At 37.1% G+C, this 6480-nt stretch overlaps 1 pseudogene; it reads left to right on the top strand.

Moving 5' to 3' along the window:
- Window positions 1-3580: 3580 nt before the first annotated feature.
- On the top strand, window positions 3581-3678 carry LOC111725570 (annotated as a pseudogene).
- The last annotated feature ends 2802 nt before the right edge of the window (window positions 3679-6480 follow it).

The raw sequence follows: 6480 nt of genomic DNA on the forward strand, positions 1-6480 counted from the left end.
CCCTCTACAGAAAAAAAAAATTAGCTGGGTGTTGTGGTGCCTACCAGTCCAACTTACTAGGGAAGCTAGGAGTTTGAGGCTGTATTGAGCTGTGATAGTGCCACTGCACTTTAATCTGGGAAATAAGGCCATGGTACCTCTACAAAAAACAAACAAACCAACTAAAAAACCCAGAGATTGGCTACCGGGGCATAGGGCTACTAAGCTGGATAATTCTATACCTGCCTGATGTGGATCTCCTTGTCTTACACCTGAAACATGATCTGGGGAGGCTGGGAGACTGTAGACTGTGGTATTAACTGCTCCAAGAACCACTCTGATGGAAGAAGTGTCCTAACAGTGCTTTGTGGTCAAGCTTTGATTTCTCTCTTACATGACTCTTAGTAAACTGGTACCTAATTATATTGATGAAGGTTTTGTGAGTCTGAATGTTTACTTGAATCTAAGAGGACTCCCTGGTGATCACTGCAAAATGGCACACTCAATTTGGTTAATTTATGGGTAGATTAATAAAAGTTTTTAAAAATATTAATGTGGGCAAAGCATAGGGAAATTACAAGGGATATTGCAGTATCTCAAGAATATTACCATGGGAACACTGCAAGGGTAAAGAAAGGAAAGTGAGTAATAAAAATAAAATGCTAAGCTCTCCAACCAACTGAAAGACCCTCTTTTGGTCAAAGGTAACTCAGAGAAATCTCAAAACTGAGTTCCCAGCCATGATAAAATGGGAGGTCAGATACACCTCTTTACACCCTCTCCTCTTGTCAACTGCCTTTAGATTTTCTTCCCTAAGGGTTAAACAGAACCAGCCTTTTTTTTTTTGGAGGTTACTTTTTTTGCCAGAGTTGGGTTTGAACCCACCACCTCTGGCATATGGGGCTGGCACCTTACTTCTTTGAACCACAAGCACCACCCCCAGAACTAGCCATTTTTAAAAGACTTGTTCCACTGCTGATTTCAATTAACCACCTATGGCTGGGCCTGCCTTTTGCAGTTTGGGCACAGTTGACCAGACTTCCTTCCTGATAAGAGGCTACTGACCACCTAGTGGTTCTGACCAGTTTATGGAGGCTGTACAGTGAGGGTTTTTGTGTTTTCTGCTTCACTTTTGGATGACAGAGGCCAGAAACTCCCCCCTTGGATCATGCAAATGCCACTGCTTTCTGACATAGATCCCAAGAAGTAGCACGAAGCTTGACTGCATATGTACATGTTTCTCCTTTTGTAACTATTCATAACTCCTCCTCTAATTTGTTACAGATAATGTGTTTAGACACATCACACATAATGTGTTTATGCCCCACACAGCATAAATTTCTGCTTCCTTTCTCTTTCCCTTGAAGTATATGCTTTTGGTTTCTAGTCAATACTGTTGCTTCCCAGCCTGTCAGAATAGCCACTCAACAGGCTGCAACTCTTGATGAGAATAAAAGCTCTCTTCCAAAATTATAAAGTTTATTGGTTCTTTGTTTGTTTGTTTGTTTTTGAGACAGAGTCTTACTCTGTCACCCTGGATAGAGTGTATTATCATAACTCACAGCAACCTCACACTCAGGCTCAAGAAATCCTATTTATTGCCACAGCCTCTCAACTAGCTGGGACTACAGGCATTGGCCATAACACCCAGCTAGATTTTTTGTATTTTTAGTAGAAACGGTGTCTTGCTCTTGGCTTAGCCTGGTCTCAGCTCCTGAGCTCAAGCAATCCACCTGCTTCAGCCTCCCAGAGTGCTAGGTAGGAGCCACTGCACTGAGCCCATCATTCTTCAGTTGATAAAAGAAACTGAGTGACTAGAACCTAGAGACCGACAGAGTCACAGGAGAGGGCTACCTGGCAGGAGCTGTGACTTCTCATCAAGAAACTCAGCTAATTTTTACTGACCCTGCAGGGAGGGAGCTGGGAGAATAAAAATCCTGACTTCATTTTCTTCCCTTCCATTGTTGTCCTGCTGGAGCCTTCCATTAATGAACCCGAAGAATTCAGAAACTGAGCAGCATAATTAACAAATAAATTAAGGGATATACATTGAACTTTATTTTTTTAAGCAAATATACTTTTTTTACCCAATTATCTATGAAATGATTATAAAATATGATTAAAAACTACAAGGCCACAATTTAAAAATACAATTTAGCCAGACTGATGAAGAATGAAAGAAAGAACATACAAGTTACCAATACCAGAAATGAAAGAGGAACATTCTTATAGATCCTTCAAATGTTAAAATAAAATGAGAAAATATTGTAAACTATTTACACTTATAAATTTTATTACCTAGACAAGATGGACAAATTTTCGGAAAGACACAAACTGTCAAACTCACTCAAGATGAAACAGATCACCTGAATAGCTTTGTATCCAGTAAAGTAATTGAATTTATTGTTAAACTTTTCCTTTCAAAGAAGTACGGAGAACTCTCAAAGAACTCAAAATTGACCTTCCATTTGATCCTACAATCCCATTACTAGGCTTCTACCCAGAGAAAATAAAATATCTTTTTAACATAAGGACATTTGCCCTAGATTGTTTATTGCAGCTCAATTTATAATCACCAAGACGTGGAAATGACCCAAGTGCCCATCAACCCAGGAATGGATTAATAAACTGTGGTCTACGTATACCATGGAATACTATTCAGCCATAAAGAGATGGAGACTTTATATCTTTAGTATTAACCTGGATCAAGTTGAAACACATCCTTCTTAGTAAAGTATCACAAGATTGAGAAAGCAAGTATCCAGCATACTCAGTATTAATACGAAGCCAGTAGACGAACTAATACACATCTACACAAGAGAACAACTTAATTCAATTCCAGTTGGAGGGAGGGGGGAGGGAAAAGGGAGAGGGAAGGAGGGAGGAGGATTGGTGTGCTTCTACCTAAAAGGCACAATGTAAGGGTATAGGGTGCACCTCCTGGTATAGGACACAACTACAACAGGCACCTTACCTAATGTATGCCGAAATTAATCTGAAATTTAAAAAAAATTTCCTTCTAAAATAAATTTTAAGACTAGATACCTTCACTGGTGAATTTTGTCAGACATTTAAGAAAAAACATACCAATTCTATACAATATCTTCTCAAAAAATGAAAGAAAAGGAAATATTTCTTAACTCATTTGATGAGGCCTACATTATCCTGACAATAGCCTGATAAAGACATATAAAGATGAAAACTACAAACCAATTTACATAGATGCACATAAATTAAGTGATACACATTGATAATCCTTAACAAAAAGTTTAACAAATTTCTGAAGAAATTTTAACATCTTTCAAAGATGTTAAATTAAATTTAACATCAAAAATTGATGTAAATCAATTTTTTGTAACTCAAATTTAACATCTTTCACATTTGTTAAATTTTAACAAATTTCTGAAGAATTTTACATCTTTCAAATTTAAAACTACAAATCAGTTTACATAGATGCATATAAATTAATTGATACACATTGACAATCCTTAACAAAAATTTTAACAAATTTTCTCCAGAAATATATCAAAAGAATAATAGTGCATCATGGCCAAGTAGACTTATTACAAGAATTCAGTATTCAATATGAAAAAATCAATTCATTGCTTCTTGGCCTGTTAGCTAAGATCAAGTGTAGTATCTGTTCTCATCAGTTTAAAAACCCATTAAGGTTTTAACAGCCTAAATTTAAAAATCCATGTGAATATAAAGAATTTGATAAAATTCAACAGTTATTTATAATAGCTCAGCAAACCAGAAATAGTAGGGAAATTTCTCAACCTGAAAGCATCTAAGAAAAACTTGAAGCTAATATCAGACTTAATGGTGAGAGACTGAATGCTTTTCCTTTAAAATTGCTGACAAAGCAAAAATCCCCACTCTCATCACTTCTCTTCAACGTGAAATCAGAGATCTTTGCCAGCATATGATGGTAAGAAAAAGAAATAAAAGACACAGGGACTGTTTTTAAGACACAAATGACACTAGCACTGACATAGAAAATCTCAAGAAATGTATTTAAAAAACCTTACTAGCACTAAACTAATGAGTTTAGGAAATTTGCAGGAGATAAGATTTGTATGCAAAAAGCATTTGTAGTTCTATATAATAACAATGATCAATTGAAAATAGAAATTTTAAATGCCATCAAAACTGTGACATTTTAGGAGAAATTTTTAAAAATACATGCAAGATATAAACTTGCTGAGACCTCTGTCAAGGTAGAAATAAACCATTCTCGTGGATCAGAAAATTCAGGTTTATTTATTTTTTTGTTTGGGATTCATTGAGGGTACAAAGAATTAGGTTACACTGATTGTGGTTGTTAGGTAAAGTCCTTCTTGTGATTGTGTTCTGCCCCCAAGAGGTGTGTCATACACTGTGACCCCCCCCATCCCCTTCCCTCCTCCCCTCTCCCTGCTCCCTCATTCCCCTACCTCACCCTTTGTAATAGATCACCTACTGCCTTCATATTAGAATTGAGTAAGACTCAGGTTTATTAAAATTACAATTCTCCCCAAACTGAACTACAGATTCAACATAATTCTAATCAAAATTCCAGTATTTTTTTTTTTAATAGAAATTGACAAGCTTATTCTAGATTTTTGTCTGGAAACTCCCCTTCATGTGTCTCTCACATTCCTACCCATCTTGCTTGGAAGGCCAAGAAGCAAGGCCCTGACCATCTTTTATGACAGTCGTCTCTTAGGATTGTGTTTGTTTGTGGTGAGCAACCTTGATGTATGGAACAAATGTTTTACTCTGGGACAAAGAACAGGCTTGCTTAAACCTTTACATAAAAGGGATGAATTCCCAAAGCCCAGTGTTTCTCATAGGTACTGAGACAAATTGCATTTGCGTGCATTCATCTGGATCCACTCTCACACCACCCCATGCAACTTGGAGTGGGGAGGGAGGGAAACTGATGCAGATGGTGGTGCTCATAATGCTTGCTGCACCTTGAGTAATACATTCCTTCCTTGAAGTTTCTATCAGTATCCATGAACCTGTAGTGATAGGCTAACTTGTTAGTTTCTCAGTAGAGTAAAATCAAATCCCTGACACAACAGTTTATTCAAAGGTTCAAAGGTCCTGGAATAGCCAAATCAATTTCAAAAGAGACATCAAAGTTGGAGCACTTAAATATCCTGGTTATAAAGCTGTTATATAATAATTAAGACAAGGGTAGAGAGTCCAGAAACAGAAATCAATGAAACAGAATAGACAGTCCAAAAGTAGACACACATATATACATAAGATTAACTGGTTTTCAACAAAGTTGCCAAGGTAATTCATCTGGGAAAGGGCAGTCTTTCAAGCAAATGGTGCTGAAAAGTTATGATATCCATATGCAAGAGTGTTCATCTGGAGTCATACGTTGCACTTTGTAAATAATTCAAGATGAATCTCTGACATACATGTAAGAGCTAAAACTATAAAACTTCTAGAAGAAAAGAGGAGGAAAATTTTGTGACCTTAAGCTAAGCAACGATTTCTTAGGTAGAACACAAAAAGCACAAAGCACGAGTGAAAGAATTGAAAATTGGACCTCACAATTAAAAACACTTGTGCTTTGAATAACACTGTTAAGAAAATGAAAAGAGGGTGGTGCCTGTGGCTGGAAGGAATAGGGTGCCAGCCCCATAGGCCGGAGGTGGCGGGTTCAAACCCAGCCCTGGCCAAAACTGCAAAAAAAGAAAATGAAAAGACAGGCATGGATAGAGAAAAAATATTTTTGAAACCCACATCAGGTAAGGGAATTTGTATTCAAAATATATAAAGAAGTCTAATAAATCAAGAATAAGACGACAGATAACCCAATTTAAAGTGCACAGAAGACTATGCAGATACTTAACCAAATATACAAATGGCCAGTAAGCACATGTTTGACGTCATTAGTTATTAGGGAAATAACTAATTAACTAAACCACAATTTGTCACTACACAACCCTGGAACGGCTAAAATCAAGATGTCTGCCAATATGAAGTAATAGCAGGTATATGAAGCAACTTGAACTCTCATGCATTGCTTGTCAGAATGCAAAATGGTACAGTCATTTTGAAACAGTTCGGCAGTTTTTATAAAGTTAAACCTATAATTACCATATGTTCTGGAAATTCTGCTTCTAGATAGTTACCCCAGTGAAATAAAAACATGTGTCTTCAGAAATACCTGAATGTCAGAGCAGCTGAATATTCTGAAATCTGGATGTTTATAGCAGCTTTGTTCATAACCGTGAGGAAAACGCTCAAAAGAATCCAAATGTCCATCAGCTGGGAGGTGGACAAACGGCTACATCCAAACAACCAGATGCTCCTCGACAGCTGGAGAAACAGACCACTGATCCACGCAAAGAGATGGAAGAACGTAGACACTTGGTGCCAAGTAAAACTGCCAGGTACTAAGAGATTTATATTGTAAGTTTCCATCTCTTCAGTAGATAGATTGAATTCCGGTTCTCCTGGGGAAAAGGACTAATTGTGAGCTTTGCCTGGGTGCTG

This window comes from Otolemur garnettii, unplaced genomic scaffold (genome assembly GCF_000181295.1).
Source record: "Otolemur garnettii isolate 467f Iridium unplaced genomic scaffold, OtoGar3 scaffold00043, whole genome shotgun sequence".
In the NCBI taxonomy this organism is placed as follows: domain Eukaryota; kingdom Metazoa; phylum Chordata; class Mammalia; order Primates; family Galagidae; genus Otolemur; species Otolemur garnettii.